The 17,861-nt window shown below is 37.0% G+C and overlaps 2 long non-coding RNA genes across 2 annotated transcripts in view; one reads left to right on the forward strand and one right to left on the reverse strand.

Moving 5' to 3' along the window:
• The window catches only part of LOC138148759 (uncharacterized), a 142,704-nt gene extending 140,808 nt beyond the window's left edge, over positions 1-1,896 (reverse strand). The window contains exon 1 of the long non-coding RNA XR_011165147.1: positions 1,551-1,896. This is a non-coding gene — a long non-coding RNA (uncharacterized lncRNA). The remainder of the gene's footprint in view (positions 1-1,550) is intronic.
• On the forward strand, positions 148-9,398 carry LOC138148757 (uncharacterized). The gene is made up of 4 exons (XR_011165146.1): positions 148-564; positions 1,101-1,215; positions 4,614-4,692; positions 6,714-9,398. It is a non-coding gene; the product is annotated as an uncharacterized lncRNA (long non-coding RNA).
• Positions 9,399-17,861: the final 8,463 nt, after the last annotated feature.

A 17,861-nucleotide genomic window follows, 5' to 3' on the forward strand; every position in this document is an offset into this window, starting at 1 on the left:
TAACCTATATGCAAATTCTAGCATCCTCTATAAAATACCAGATGATAACATTTTTATGTTCATGATAAGATAGATTATAGTTTATTTTCATGAGGTTACTATTGTTTGAATCTTTGTGATTTTCAATATCTCTACTTCATCCCAGAAATTCCTGAATCTGTAGGATATTGTTATGATTTAGCATACCAAAATGTAACTTTGATTGTTTCCTTACTGTCCAATAAACAGCCCGTTCCCAAATTGTAACTTTAATGTAAAACTCTACAGTGTGAATTAACTTTTAGAACTTTCCATGAGGATTTCCACAATAGTATATAAGGCACATATTAATTGTGTCAAGCTGGGATACTTGGTTGATAGAGAAGAATCTCCATTACGCAATTGTCCTCCGAACAGCTGTTTGGATATTTTCCAATAACAATATTGTTTTTCAGATCACTAAATGAAACATCTAGTGACTTTGTTTATTTGCCTCAACAGTATAGTACCTTTGATTCCAATCAGGTTCCAGCAGAGGATGGAACAGCACATTTTTCACTGAACCTCAAAAGTCCAATTCCAGAGGTAAGAAACCCTGCTTTAAATCTCTATGGTGTTTATCTGTGAGAAATTGTTTCTGCCAGTATTTGCTCAGATATGTGTCAGACTCATTTTGTATAAATCAAATATGACAGATTCCATGTTAAAATGAGTAGTTGAGAGTGTTTTATTATATCAAGATACTGAGATTAGTCTAGCTTTTTATAGGTGGAGTCATCTCAACTAATATATTATTTTTTAAAATACCACAGTGTCTGGCATAGTCAGCACTTAATAAATGCTTTTATTTCCTTTTCCTTCTCCCTTCCCAGTTGAATTGTGGTCTTCACTAGGTCAATTAGGAGGTATCTTTCCTCCACAACTCCTTTATCTATCAACAACCTTGAAAAAATTACATTCCTAACAGGTAGTTTCGAGGTGTTTTTTCACCCTGTGTGAATCATATTTGCCATGTATGAATTATAAATATATACTTACAGAATTATGAACAATTTACCCTTCCCGTTATGGGAATGAATATGCTATCCTTGAAATCCAAACTCTGATATCCTTCCCTTTAGCAATATAAACCCATCAACCATCTCTAAGACTTGAACTAACGCCAACTACCCATAACTCCTGCATTGGTACATCAAAAAGCAAGGGACACACTGGGAGAATTTCATGATCCAATAGGTAAGAGATTTTTCTTTTTCCCTATTTCCTTACATTTGAGAGAGAAGGATACTTGCTTCTGGGCTAAAAGTAAAGTTCTGCTCCAATTTCCTTTCCTGAGACTAAATCCTGTGATCTTCCTCACATTACTTCAGGCAAATTACGTGTCTACCATAAATCTCTATTCCTTTACTTTCTATATGTAAGCTCACATAAATGAAAAACTGAATTAAATATCAGAAACTTTAAGGTTTAATTAGTCCCAGGAAAAAAACATACACCAACCTAGTTTAGATAAAAATATCAAGAATGAATGCAAAGGCTTGTCAGTTTTTAAAAGAGTAAAAATATCTTACCTGTGATGATACTTCTAAACAGTAGTGAATGCCGGGTTGTTGAAATTTCATTTAGAGAAAATCTATTGTTTGAAAAGAGCATTTTATTCTCAAGGTTCTAAGATTCAAGATGGTCAGTGGGAAGCTTAATATGAAGAAATTACTAAAAGACAAAAAGAACACTCAGTTTCTTCTGGAATAAAATGAAAGATCAAATTAGCTGAAGATTCTAAACACATATCTCATTAAATAGTTACATTCAAGGGGTGGCCAGGTGGCTCAGCGAGGAAGAGCACCGGCTCCAGTGTTGCGATGACCTGGAGATCAAATCCCAGGCTCAGACACTCAGCACCACACCCAGAAATAACTTGCCGTGTAACCTTGAGCAAGTTATTTAACCCTGATTGCTAAAAAAAAAAAAAAGTTACATTCACCTAAATTGATGGATATTAAAGAAAATCTTCAAGGGATTTTATTATTCCAGTAATACTGTAAAAATTCTACCACCTTATTAAGAACCAGTTCATGTCTCCAAAATAGATACTACTATAGAAAATTTTATTCCTGTTTCTTCATCTTCTTAAGCAGGATCATCCAGAAAATAGGAGTTCTTAAGATAGGGTCCATGAAATATGTATATAATATATGTGAAATATATTGCATGTTTATATATGTGTATGTTTACACACAAATATACAAATATAGCTATGTGTATTATGCCTATGTATATAAATATAGGTGTGTGTGTATATATATGGTAATATATAACATTTATATAGGCATAGTTATATATACAAAACATTTCTATATATATACATACAAATATAAACATTTCAATATCATTGATTTCTTTTCAGTCTTGTGTATTTCATCTTATGTATTTAAAATATTATGAGAACTCTCAGCCTCTTTTTGAAAAAACGTCTCCTCATCTTAATTTCCCTATTACTGTCAAGGGCCCCACCATCCATCTTCCCAGTAATCCAGACTTCCAAATTAGATGCCATCCTCTTCATTCTCTCTCAGCCCCCATATTCAATCTGTTTCCAAGTACTGTTCTTTATGACAGCTCTCACATAGGCCCCCTTCTCTCCTCTGACACTGTCCCCACCTAGGTCAGGCCTTATGTTCTCATACTTGAACTGTTGCAGTAGCCTTCTGGTTGGTCTCCCTGGCTCAAGTCTCTCCCTCCTCTGCTCCATCCTCCACTGTCAAACTGATCCTCCTAAAGTGTAGGTCTAACCATGTCACTCAATAAATTTTCATTCAATGAACTTCAATGGTTCCCCTTTACCTCCGGGGTCAAATGCAAAATATTCTGCTTGATATTCAAAGCGTTTCGTTATCTATCCCCTTCCTACTTTTCCAATCTTCTTACACCTTAGTTCCCTCTATGTAGAGAGCCAGCTCTGAGGAGTCCGGTCAGGGTTGAAGAATCAAGGACAGGGTTTGACCAGAGTTTGACTCTTGCCTGTTCTCACCCTCATAAGCTCTCATTCTCAGGATGTTGGCTCACCACTTTTCTGTGCAAAGGAGGTTCTTGGAACTTCCTGCCCATCTCTTGAACCATGATAACTGACATAAGAGAACAAGGAAGTCACGTAGGAGAACTAGGGCATAGGGAAGTGTTCCATGGGAGTGGCTCTCAAAGACTACGCTAGTTTTTCCTACATATACCTGGACCCTCAGATGAATAAATTGTCTCAGTCGTCACCGATCCCCCGGCCCACATCTCTTCATTTCGCGCTCCTCTGTGAGGTGCCTCACCTGGTGCAGGCATCCCCTCTACATACTCTGTGATTCAGTAGTGTTACTCTTCCTACTTTTCTTCACACACAATGCTCTGTCTCCTGACTCCTTACATTTTCACAGGCTGTCTTCTATGTCTGGAATTTCCTCCCTCTTCATCTCTATCTCTTGGCTTTCCTGGATTTCTTCAAGTCCAAGATAAGCCTTTATCTTAGTGAATTCTTTCTGTTGATTAATTTTTCCTATCTATATCTTGTTTGTACACACCTGTTTAATATCTGTCTTCCTCATTAAACTGTGAATTCTTTGAGAAGAGAAACTGATTTTTGTCTTTCTTTGTATTCCCAACACTTAGCATGGTGTCTGGCACATAGAAGGCTCTTAAGTTCTGGTTGACTTGACTTGATTTGACTTGAGAAGGGGCCCAAAGGTATCACCAGACTGCCAAGCAGGTCCATAACACACAAAAGGTTAAGAACTCCTACTCTTAAAGATGATTCTTCAGTCCTATTTCTCAACATATTCATAACAATTTGCTACCATCTAATCTTTATCCAATTCCCCCACCCTCAAATTCTAGGAAGAAGATAGGACAGAAGGAGCAAGCACTACAGCCTTAGCAGCTTCAACCTCCACCCCTAATCTCCCTCCACACTGTGCTCCAACCTCAACGTACACTCTAAACTCCTTTAAAGCAGCTTCCTGGGCAAGAGGGAAATGGAAAACATTTTATTACTATTTATGTTTTATGGACTCCTGGAGATCTTAAGCCTTTAAAAAAAAGTGTTCTTAATATCAAAGAAGATCCCTTGAAATTAAGAGAGGAGCTATGAGTTAATATCAATTGTCGTAATCCAACCAGGTCTGATAAATCAACTTTTAGGAGGAGTTTTGCTTCCAGAAGTATTACTTCATTTAAATTTAGAAGGTCAGTGTCCTAATTCAAACAGAAAATGGTGATTGGATTCCTGTTACTCAATGACAAATCCTTGAGGCAATTCTAAAAGATTGCCTAAGGCACACAGAATGGACAAATAGAAATAATTATAAACAGGATAAAAATGAAAATCTTCCAGGTTTCATGAATCACTTAAAAAGAATTTTTAAAATAAATCCTAATACTGATCATCCAACAGATGTTGTTTCAGAAGCAGTTTTAACTGGTTTTGTCCAAGGCTCTCTTTTTTTAGTCAAAGATTCAAGACTTTATGAAACCTATTTGTTTTGATAGACTAAATTTTTGTCAGAGAGCTAATCACTATGTAGCTCTCCAACAAAGCAGAAAAGATCACTTTTAAAACAAATCTTTTAACCTTACATTTTCAAATTTTTCAGCTTTGCAGCCAAGGATCAAGTAACCTGAGAGGACAGAAAGGAGGACTTGGCAGTGCTCAGAGTCTTATCTTAGATGAAGGTAATAGAATCATTTGTTTTTATTGTGGAAATTATGGGCACTGTAAAAAAGGATTGGCCTTGTCCCAGTATTCCAGGTGTTTTCAATTCTCATTTTAATTAATGTATGTCATTTCTTCCTCCATCTCTTCTTTTTCTTCTTCCTATACCTCTCCACCAAACCTAGGTGATTAGATGGCACAAGGGATAGAGCACTGGGCCTGGAGTAAGGAAGACCTGAGTTCAAATCCAGCCTAGTTGTATGACCTTGGGCAAGTCATTTAACCTCCACTTCTCTCAGTTTCCTCAATTGAAAATAGGGATAATAGGGTGGCTAGGTTGCCCAGTGAATAGAGCACTGACCCTGGAGTCAGGAGGACCTGAGTTCAAATCTGGCCTCAGACACTTGACACAATTACTAGCTGTGTGACTTTGGGCAAGTCACTTAACCCCAATTGCCCTCCAAAAAAAAAACAGAAAATAGAGATAATAACAGCACCTAGTTCCCAAGGTTGTTGTGAGGATCTAGAATAAGATAATATTTGTGAAGAGCTTAAATACAGAGTCTAGAAGATGGGTGAGGAACCTGCAGCCTCAAGCACACATGTGGCCCTCTAGGTCCTCAAGTACGGCCCTTTGACTGAATCCAAACAAATCCTGAAATTTGTTCTGTGAAGTTTGGATTCAGTCAAAGGGCCATACTTGAGGACCTAGAGGGCCACATGTGACCTTGATTCTGTAGGTTACCCACCCCTGCTCTAGAACATATTAGGAACATAATAAATGCTTCTCCTTTCCCATAGACCTGATTTGATGTCTTACTCCAATGCGCCTTCCTTAGGAAACTCCAAAGGTTGATTTATTCTTAGATTTATTGAACATTCTCAACATGAAATTACTGAAAGCTATTATTTACTGTCTATATTGACAGCTCCAGCTGCATAATTTATTGCCTTAAGTAGAAACTGCATATTGACAAATGGCAAATCTATTACCATTTACACTGATTCTAAATATGTTTTTGCTGTTTTATATGATTTGGGACAACTTCCAAAGAAAAGAAGATTTTCTTGCACCAGGAGGCACTCCAGAAATCATGTTTTAGTAATAATTCTCCTTGATGCATTACAATTACCTACTGCTAAGACTATCATTAAATGTACTACTCTTCAGACACCTTACGATGATGTCCCACATGAACATTTCTTAGCAGAATTTGGCCACTCAGGCTGGTTTCCATCCTTTTGATACCCTGATCTGTTATTATGTTATTATGTTTGTTTACTTTCCTATCACCATTCTATAACATCTCAAGAATGTTGCTTTCCTTTAAAATCAGACCCTGGAACTGGAGAATGAAAAAACTTGAATTTTTGCAAAGTGTATGTGCATGCATTCAAGCCAACCATGTCATTCTCAAGCTGTCCAGTTGTTTTTATTCCCTTATTTTGCTCATTAGCCCAGTGCCTGGCAGATAATTGGTGCTTGATAAATGTTAGCTGACTAACAGACTGGCATATCATGGACTGGTACAAATAAGCAAAGGCAGTGAGGGTACATAGAATAAGAAATTATTCGGGAGAAATCGCTTTGCTTCTATAACCCAACAATACTATTCAGATTCCCTTGTCAGACATGTAATATCAGGAAGCCTACAGTGAAGTAAGCAGCTCATATACCACGATGGAAATCTTATATAAATACATGGATTAATTTTTTTTTCAAATTTCAGAATGATATTTTGATATACATATACTTGTAATTATATGTTTATATTTGGGATGAACTGAGGCTTTTCCTCCTAAGAAGGCAGATGATATAAGTTACTAAAAGACTTTTTTTTAATTATTCCTAAATTTGGTATCCCCTTATCAATAGTATGAGATGCATTCATTTTATAGGACAGATTGTAATATTAATGGACAGGTCTTTGAGACTTCCTATGTCATTCCCTGTGTCAATGATCTAATTTAAAATTAAGTCATGTCATCTTTGAATTATTGAAAATCATTAATGAAATGTGTTATGGTTTTCTATGCACAGATGTAAGCTATGTTGCCTAGAGACCCAAAGGAGCAGTGGTAAATCTATCCAGTCTGGTGACTGGGTTCATTTGAAGATGCATCAATAGAAAGTTTGCTTGAAACCTCCCTGGAAGGACCATATCAAGTTCTACTTACTGCAATAAAGTGTCCAGGCCTTCAACTTGGATCCATATTTCATGTTGTAAGACAACAACCACTCCACAAGACTTTGGAAAAGGACTACCAGTTCCATCAGAAACATTCCCATCAACGAATGGTAAGCCAAGTGCCAGTGAGCAGGGTAATATAAGTACTGCGGTGGCCCAACCATCCACTGGATTTGCTACAGAATTCCTGCTATGCCATCTAGCCAAGAAACCACATCTGCACCTAGCATTTGGCTCCCAAAATGGACATGGCTCATTATTCTGTGGCTGTTTCTTAGTGGTCTCCTCCTGATTATTTTTTGTTATTCATCAGAATTAGAAGATGAAAAATCTCAGAATCAGACCAATTTACTGTTCCCAGCAAAAAGGTCATCTTCTATCCTAAGAGGATATAATAATGCTTTCCTAAACACATCACACAAGTATCTTAAAGACTAGAATGTTTCTAAATGCTGGGCATGCACTCTTACTCCTGACAACATGGGAGGTTTCCCATTGATACCTATTCTAAAGACAATTGTAGATATATGCTTTTGTTTGCTTTAAGAAATTAACTATGACCAAAGACGTTTCAATTTCTGCTTTAAATTTTTTAAACTGCTTGTTTAAATTCCTCTGAGTGACAGAATAGAAAGTTTAAAGGTGAGTATTATAAAATACCATCAAAGCATGCCACCAAAGGCCCTTATTTATATCTGTCTCTAACTGAATAGGCTATTGGATTTTGCATATTGTCTAAAACAGCTTCAGTTTCCCTGGGACACAAGGGTAGCTAGTTGGCATGGTGAATAGAGCACTGGATTTAGAATCAGGAAGACCTGAGTTTGAGTCTTGCCTTAAGTATTTACTTACTAGTTGTATGATCCTGGACTAGTCATTTGACTTCTCTTGGTTTACTCATGGGTAAAAAGGAGATAATAATAGCACCTCTAAGAGCTATATGAAAGCTAGCATTATGATTAACTATGAGCATTTTAATTGTATTATAACCGTTTTCATTTTGTTGCCATCAGGATTTGTCTGTCTACATTTTAAATTGTTCTCAACAGTTACCAATGCTACATTAACACTTTAATGGTGTGTATAATTATATGTTGAACTTATTACCAGTAAACTGGCCAGGATCATGTTATTCAGTTTATATGATTAACTCAGGCTGAGACAATTTTGCCATTGTGAAATCCATTTCCAAAAGTGAAAACAGTGTCATATTACTCCAAACTTATGGATTCATTAGAGTTTTTAGAGAAATAAAACTTTTGTCAAAGACAAAGAACAAGTAAGCATGATAGTTTTCCTACTGAAGTAATTAAAGAAATAGCTGATATACAAAGCAAACTTGAATGGCTATGGATTTTGTACCAGCTGCTAAAGGAAGTACATGTACTCTTATCAGAAAAACAAAATGTACTTACATTTCTGTTGTATCTCAATAAACTCATGTTCAACTACTCATATCATATGAGACTCAAAACTTCATGAAGAGGGGCGGCCAGGTAGCACAGCGAGTAAGAGCACCGGCTCCAGTGTCGACCTGGGGATGGAATCCGAGCTCCGACACTTAGCACCCACCCAGAAACACCTGGCCGTGTAAACTTGAGCAAGTTACTTAACCCCAATTGCTTAGGGGCAGCCAGTTGGCTCTAATCAATGGAACTTGGCGTAATATACCAATGGTATAGTTCTATTTTGGATCCCTTGCTTTTACTGTCATACCTAGACTTTTAATACTAATCATTGTACCTACGAATATTTTATGATAATTATAATTGCATAATGAATACTGTTTAGTAGATACATTAACTCATGCATCAAAAGTTTTGAACCTAGAAGAGAAGAGAAAAGCCTATAATATTTATTCTGAAACATTGAAAATGAAAGAATTTGAAAGGAAATAAGACTTCATGTGTAATAACATTTAAGACACATGTTGGACCAAAAAGCACTAATGGTTGAATTGTGAAATTGAAATATTGGGGTCACAAATTTATAGCTAATATTAAGTAGTGCATAAATGAGGCTTAACAAAAATTCACTAGTTTTCTAAATGCATAAATTACTAGTTGGTAATCAAAACAAAATAGCCTAAGTACTAATTCTAGCATTCACTATATCAGATGATAATAACATTTTAATATATGTGATGAAATAAAATTTCATTTCCTTTCATAAAACTAATATTGTCTAATTTTGTTTCCTATTTGAAATATCTTTACTTCATCCTGGAAGTCCTTGAAGTTGTATGATGCTGACTATTCCGATTTAATATCACAAAGTATAAATTTGATTTGTTTTTTTCTCTGTTTGATAAACACTCTGTTCCTAAATTGCAACCTCAATGTTAAACTCTACAGTATGAGATAATGTCAAGAACTTTCTAGAACTTTACATGAAGCCCTGCTTGTAACAAGAATATTTAAGACCCAGACAAATTATATCACTCTGGGATACTTGTTGAACAATATTTTTACAAACAACTGTTTGAATATTTTCTAGCAAAAATATTGCTTCTAATAAATCTGATCATTAAAACTCAATTACATGTCACTTAATTTATTTGCTTTTTCATAGAGTATTCATGTTTTTCAGTCCATTAAAAAAATAAATAAAAACCCTTCCCAGATCCAACAGTGGTTTCAGCAAAGCTGCAATGAATACACAAGAGGTTGGAAATGAAAAGAATGGGGAAGGTTCTTTAACTGCTCTGTGCCTTGAATCCCTCACCTGGGAAACTCTCCTTCCCTCCACGCTCTCTCCTTTCCAATTCATACTACACAGATCCTGCAGAGGAATACATCGTCTTAGGCACATGTTTGACCATACTCAAAAATCTTCAAGGATTAAACACCTAAACCTGAAATTCAAAGCCTTCCACAATCTCATTCCAAAATATATTTCCATATTAATTTCACATTATTCCCCAGCAGAATCCTTTGCAGACAATAGAGCTTAATATACATTTGTTAAATTGAAGTGCTGGATTCCAGTGAAACTGAGCTATTTCCCAAACTTCGTATAGGACTGTGGGATAGATCATAGAAGGGACTTGAGAGGTTACTTAGCTCAAAATATTCTCATTTTACAGTTACATCCCATCCTTTGTCACTTCAGTGTCTTTGCACAGACTGCTCCCCTTATCTGAAACACACTCACTCCTCATCTCTCCCTTTTAGGATTTCTAGTCTCAACTCAGGTGCCACCACTTATCAAGGGCTTTCCTGATCTCTCTACTGTTTCTGCCTGTCTGTCTGTCTTTCTCTCTGCTTATCTCTGTCTCCACCTCTCTTTCTGATCTGTCTCTCTCCTTCTCTTGATATCTCAATTTCTGTCTCTGTGTCTCTCCCTCTTTCTTTCTCTTCCTCTTTCTGTCTGTCTGTCTCCCTTTGTCTCTCTGTCTCTCTCTGACCATCTCTGTCTCTGTCCTCTCCTTGTCTCTCTGTCTATCTCTTTGCCTTACTCTCTCTCCCTCTCTTCCCCTCCCTCTTGCCCCAGCTTATTTGTGTACATACTACATCCTTCAAATAAGTTTCCTAGGAGTGGTTGCACACAACAGGAGTTTAATATATTTTTGTTAAATTAAACTAATGAATTCTTGCAAGGAATGAGAGTAAAAAGAAAACATAAGCAGTTCTTTTCATTCCTAAAAAGAAAAGCACTTCATAAATTTAAAGTATTATTAGAAGTAAATTCAATCTTCTCTGAATGTAAAACACTTAAGATCAAGTAGTCCCATATTTCTTTATGCCAAAAGTTATCACACCATTAACCCCAGGGCTGCAATGATATCCATTTTAACTAGAGACTCGCTGTTGGAGTCTTTGTTTTAGTGATATTTGAAAGAAAAATATTCATTCAAAATGACAAAAAACAAATTTTCTTCCCTTTGTTTAGGGAATGTGATCGGTTTCAAAAAAAAAACTCATTTATACAATGTAATGATATTGCCATAGCAGGTAAGCTAGAAAAGCTTATGGAAAGGGATTTGGAGCTGAAGGTGATAGGAATACTTAATGTCATTCCAAATACATACGTATTATTTGTTATTGCTCAGTTGTTTTCAGTCATGTGTGACTCTTTGCAATCTTATTTGGGATTTTCTCAGCAAAGATACTGAAGTGGTTGTTTACCATTTCCTTCTCCAGCTCATTTTACAGATTGGAAAACTGAGGCAAACAGAGTTAAGCCCAGGTTCATACAGCTAATAGGAGGAAGGATCAGAAGCAGAATGATGTTATCAAAAGGAGGACAAAGAATACTATTGAGTATGTGTTCTGCTGTCGGTTCTGACACCAGTCCTAGAATATGTACAGGTCTCTCATTCCAGCCATCTTTTGCTCAGAAGCTAGAATGAATGAGACAGCTGGCCAAAGACAGGTTTCCATAAGTGGCTGCAGAAGGAGGCAAAGATCCAGACTAAACCCCATGTACCATCAATTTCTGTAGTAGCAGTAGTACTAGTAGTAGTAGTAGTAGTAGTAGTGGTGGTGGTGGTGGTGGTGGTAGTAGTAGTAGTGGTAGTAGTAGTAGTAGTAGTTGTAGTGGTAGTAGTAGTAGCAGCAGCAGCAGCTATAGTGCTTGGAATGAGATTTGACATTTTAAGCATATTCTAAGGTTTGTTTGTAAAGCACTCAACATACATTATCTCATTTTAAACTCACAACAACCTTGTTAGGTAGGTCCTTCTGGAATCATTATTCCCATTTTATCAATAAGTATACTGAGGTTAAGAAAGATTGCCACTTGGCCCAACTCAATTGGTTAGTGTCCATGACTGTATCTGAATTTAGGCTTGTCTGACTGCAGTTTCAGCATTCAATCAACTACTCCACACTGCTTCAAGAAAACTAGAAGAGTCCTTATTGTTGGAATGGCATCTGCTCCATATATTCAAAGCTCTGAAGGTTCTTGATTCAATGGCTGTGACAAATGACTTTAATCCCTCTGGGGTGCGATCATCCTACACATTAGCTCATAATGGAAATTTCAGCCAGTTTCTCTTCTAATAAAGAGATTTAGGGGCTCTGTTTTTAGACCTTTTTTCTCACTGCTTGGGCAATAGCATGATAGGGCATAGCTTCTAATTGGCATGAAATTTGGAAAACTTGCTTTGTATGCTATCTCACAGCATTTGGGATCAGGCCAGAAATGTCTCAATGCTTCTCCCCAGTTTATAATCTGCAATCCTTTCAGAGAGTATATATAACCATATTTCCTTAGGAAGAAAGTCCTACAAATAAAGGCATATTCTCCCATAAAAGTAATTCCTTCCTTTTTCTAGCATCACAATAATTTCATTTTCAAAAGGAACTTAGAGATCTTCTGGTCTGTCCATATTTTCTAGATGAGGAAACTGAAACAAAGAATAACAAAATGATGGGAAGGTCACACAAATAATACAGAACCCAAGACTAGAACAAGGAGAACACTCTAACCTTTTCTCCCCTGTACTACATTGCCTCTCTGATCACCCTAATCAGTCACTATAATAAGAATGACTTGGAAAGGTATACATCCCTCCAAAGGATGAGATCCATATTCAATAGGAAACAAAGTTTGGCAGCTGTGTCTCTAACATGTCCCTTCTAAGAGAGATAAAAAAAATCATCTATTAATTCTAGTAGACAAAGGATAAAAGCTAGAAAATACAGCCCTAAGGATCAGTATGAATTATAAAAAAGGATTTTCAAGGCTTTAAATAATTAACATTTTTAAAGAAAATTTCAAAAGAAGAAAATGAGCATTTTGAATCTTTTACTCAGTGTTAAGTGCGAAGCTATTATTGCATGTCTAAAATAGTCAAGTAAGCATGGCTGAGTATCAAAGACCATGGAGGGTTGACAATAACATTCCAGTTAATTACCCTGAGAGCCAATTCAAAAGGCAGCCATTAACCATACCATACGGAGCTTATTCTCATAATTCCAAATTAGTTTGTCCTTCCTGGGAGGTCTTAATGTGCAATTTCTTTTCCTAAGCTTTCCTGTATTTCATATCAAAGGTGTCAAGGTTCAATGTTTCATATTTAAGGTAACAACCTAGGATTGTTGATCCATTGAAGCCTCATTCATTTCATTTAGAGGAAAGCTGATTATGATTCAGTTGTATTATACAAGCCTCTAGCACTCCTTCTTTCTCACTTGAACTCCATCAACCTTGTAGTTCCATGACATTTCTCATATCCATTTCTTTTCCACGTACATAGCTACCACTTCAGTACAGACCCTCATCACCTCTCACTTGGACTGGTGTAATAATACCCTCACTGTCTTCCCTGCATCTAACCTCCCCCTTCTCCAATTCATCCCTCATTCAGCTGCCAAAATAATATTCCTAAATTGCAGGTCTGAACATCTCACTTTCCTCTTTGGGAAGCTTAAGACTCCCTCTTGCCTTTAGGATCAAATACAAACTTCTCTTAGTATTTAAAGTCTTTCACCGTCTGAAATCCAATCAAATTCCTCCAGGTTTATTTTATATGACTTTTCTTCACATACTCTGTGTTTCAGTGAAACTGGTCTACTTAATGATGATCATCCATGGCACTCCATCTACCATCTCTATGAAGCCCATCCTTTACATCTGGATTGCAATGCTCTCCCTCCTCTCCTCTGCTACATTACAGCCCTTACTTCCTTCAAGACTCACTTCAAGCATAATCTTCTACATGAAGCCTTAAAGATCCTCTCAATTGCTATTGCCTTTCCTCTCAAATTATCTCACCTTTACATTATATTTATTTAGTTTATACTGAGATATGTATGTATTGGTTCCCTAAATCGAATGTAAGCTCCTTGAGAGCAAGGACTGTTTTGTTTTTTATCTTTGCATCCCCAAATCCTAGAACAGTATATGGTACATAAGACACTTAGTAATTGACTATTGATTGATTGATTGTTCCATTCCAGAGCCATAAACTGCATCCCTAACATTAGCCAATCAGCTCACAAAAATGTGCTAGTTAGAAAGAACAATTTACACTATTGTAAAGAAAAATCACTCTGAAAAAACTTAACAACTCTAATCAATGTAATGACTCAACACCTATGATAAAGCATGTTTCCAACCTCCTGACAGGTAATATGTTCAGCACCTAGGACAGTGCCTCACAAAGAGTAGGCATTTAATAAATATTGATGGATGGATGCACTCGAGGTGCAATAAGGTACATATTTTAAGACATGGTCATTTTGTAGATTGTTAAGTTTTACCAGCAACAGAAGAAGGCAGTGGAAAGCTTCTCAAAACCCGTGGGTTTTACCTATGGTAAAAAAGGAGGGGATAGAGTTGAAACTGTTACAAAATGTGACATGAGATCAAGTCCATTCAAGCAGATTAGAGCATATTGACAGAAGGGAGAAAGATTCTAAATTCACAAAGTCAAGGGAATCGGACTATGAAAAAGGAATCCTGAATCACAAGCATAGAGGGAGTGTGGTATAGAGACAATAATCTTTCTTTAATCTTGAGACTTGGGATCTGATACTTACTAGCTATGTGGCCTTAAGTAAATCATTTCACTTCTACAAACATCAATTTACCTACTTGATAAGAGAGGGATTTGGATATAATTCATTCATTCATTTGGATGCTACATTATAGCATGGCATAGTGGATCCTGCAGGATTTGAATTTACAAAGATCTGGGTTCAAATCCCCTCTCAAAAAGTTTCCAGTTATATGACCATGGAGAAGTCATTAAATTTAATCTGTAAAATAAATAAATGAAATAAACTCTTGTAGTACCAACTTTACCTGACTTGTTTGGAATAAATAGGATGTAGCTTAATTACATTAGTTCCCCACTAAAGCTGATTAGAAATCATACATAGATCATTGTCAGAATGGGGTACCTCCTCCATAGAGCTGAACATTTGCCTTGGCCATTTACTGAAGATATGTGCTTTACTGGAGGACACAGTGAACTCCTGATTGGTTTCCAATGGCTAGAATTACCTGGTGATTGATTGATTTTATTGAGACTTAGGTAATGAATTCTTTGGAAGGAGCCATTCACTATGTGGTCTCTAACCTTTTGGACCATTTTCCCTTTTCATATACTTTCTCTCTCTTGCATTTGCAACAAAATTCATCTCTCTTACTGTGCCCCCCCACACACACACACACCCCTAAAGCAGCAGTGGCAACTTACAGCAGAAACACATGACAATGAGAAACAAAGTTTTGCCAAAGTAAGACTGTAGTTTCTTGAACTTCCAACAAATGTTTATTTTCTCTTTCTTTTCTATTTCCTTTTGTGAGTACAAAATACACAAAAAGTAGAAATCCTGAGAATTAAACATTCTCAGGCTTATCAGTTACTTCATGGGGTAATGCTGAATTTAAATATTCCTTAATCAAGTGTCTGCCACCTAGAGGGAGGAGATTGCCTTAAAAGTATGCCTCTCAGAGAAGAAAAACTGGGATAATACTCCCTCTAGAAGAAGAAAACCATTCAATGAGGGCCAGGAGATTTTGAACATGCCACCTTCATGAATAATTGTTATGTATTGCTTAGACAGGGCAGATCCAAGGTAAATATAACATTTTCATCAGTCCTAGAAAGGGTAGTTACCTGCTTGGAAAAGACACTGGAGTGACTTGCGATTTCCTTCTCCAACCCATTTTACAGATGAGGAAACTGAGGCAAACAAGATTAAGTGACTTGCCCAGGGTCGTACATCTATTAAGTATCTGAGGTCATATTTGATGTCAAGAAGATGTCTTCCTGACTCCAAGCCGGGTACTCTATCCACTGCACCACCTAGCTGCTCCCTAATCTGAAATTAGCTATTTCAGCACTTTATATTTCTGTATTTGTTCATGTGTGACAGCAATTTCTTTGTATCTTATGTCTTTTCATTGATGGAAAACATAAAAAGCTTTCCCATACCAAACAGCCATATTGGACACTGCATATCATTGTAGACTGGGACAATTTTGCCCATATGTAAGGAAACCCTACACACAAGTCATACCTAAAATTTATTTTAGAGATTTTCTTGGAAGAACCCAGGTGGGGACATTAATTAGCCAAGGAGAACTTAATCCCTTTTGGGACAAGTATTCCAGATAGACTCCTATAATTGTGAAGCCAGAATCTCTGGGAGCAAGGACTCCTGAAACACAGGTGAAGGAGCTTACATATGTAGAGTACTACATAAATGTCAGTAATTTTTACAACTCTGGAATTTTAAATATTTACAAACTTATTCATTGTTAGGAAGGTAGAAAAGAATGAAACCAAAATTCAAACCCAGATCCTCTGACTCTAAATACAGTAAGCTTTGGGGAGGGGGTGAATGTGGCGGAGGCAGAGAAAACTGATAGGCAGGCCTACGTCTGCATCAGTATAAGGAACTCAGTGAAGAAATTCTGTACCAGTGCAGACCAGTTACCATTCTATAACTTATAGTGTTAAGAGAGTTGGCTTGGGTGCCTAGAGGTTAAATGACTTGCTTAGAGTCATACAGCCAAAATGTGGCAAAGACAAGACTTAAGAACAATTCTTCCTGTCTCAGGGGGCCATCTCATTATCCACTGGACTATACTTCTTCTTGCTACCATATCAACTTAATAAGGACATCTTCATAGGTAAAGGACACTAATGTACTTATTTTATGACAGGAAAACAACAAAAGTAAAGAAAACCACACTATAGAAGAAAAGGTTAAATATATCATCATATTTATCAAAACTTTACAATTAAATATTGGTTTTAACACACATAAACTGAGTTAGACTATGAGAATGTTCACATCCATAGCCCACTTTCCAATACTGGCTATAGTTTATACAAACCATCAGGCTAGTTCTGGAAATAGAACCAATATCTGGTCTGATCTGCCAGATGAAAAGCTTCTTTTTGATTTAAGTTTGCTTTGGTTCCAGCATCACAGAAACAAGCCCTGCCACACAGGGATAGAAGGACACAAGGGCAAGGGTTCCTCTCCATGAAATAGGATTTTGATGTGTTTTTTCTCACTCCTTCACTCTTTGCATTTGGGGAAAAGAGATGGAACACTAATAATAACAATATCATAGGGCTTGGCACCTGAAATGACATCCAAACCCCCATTTTTTATGTAGTGCAAACAAGCAAGATAGTCTTTCCCCAGCCATCTCTTCCAACAGCCAAGGATGCCATGATCAGCATTTCCTCCAGTCAAAATAACTCTCCACATCATCAGCCTGTCATGTCAGGTGGTATAGTGACAATCATATTGGCACACCCAGGATGGCTGCTAGCACAGGTTCTTAGATCTGCTTTACTAGGAAAGACAGCTGTTAAAGAGGTCAACAATCTTTTTAATTACATTCATTAATTTAGGGGAAAAGTCAGCACTCTGAACTTCAGAGAAAATTCAAAGAAAATACAAGCAGAGAAATAAAGACCAAAAGACAGGGTTTCTAACTGTCTAAAAAAAAATAGCACAGATGAACAGATCCAACTGTCTGACCAACTAGTTACCAGAAAGAGAAACACCAGCATCTGGGTTTTTCAAAGTCAGAGGGCTCCTTAACAGCTACCAAGTCTCATCTGGCCAAATCACAGGAACACTCTTCCAATGAGTAAGCTCTCAAAGCAAAATGCTAACCTCAGAGTACATATACTCTCTAAAGAGCCAGAGGGCATCACAACCCTCGTGACTCAGTGACTAATTATAAATTATCGAAAGATACCTAATTAGAAATTAACAAAAGGTGTGAAAGCCTTCCTACAAGCAAGCCTCTCCTAAGCAAGCTCCTGTTAATGGGCTCCACATGAAGCCTATTAATGGACGGAAAGATCTTAAACCCCGGGGCGGCCAGGTGGCTCAGCGAGTAAGAGCACCGGCTCCAGTGTTGGGATGACCTGGAGATCGAATCCTGGGCTCAGACACTTAGCACCACACCCAGAAATAATTGGCCTTGTAACCTTGAGCAAGTTACTTAACCCCAAGTGCTTAAAAAAAAAAAAAGATCTTAAATCCCATTAACATTACAGGGGGTCGCTTCTTTCC

The sequence above is a fragment of the Petaurus breviceps genome, unplaced genomic scaffold (genome assembly GCF_028583685.1).
Source record: "Petaurus breviceps papuanus isolate PSGF00001 unplaced genomic scaffold, PetGlider_PUasm1.0 90842, whole genome shotgun sequence".
Classification (NCBI taxonomy): Eukaryota; Metazoa; Chordata; class Mammalia; order Diprotodontia; family Petauridae; genus Petaurus; species Petaurus breviceps.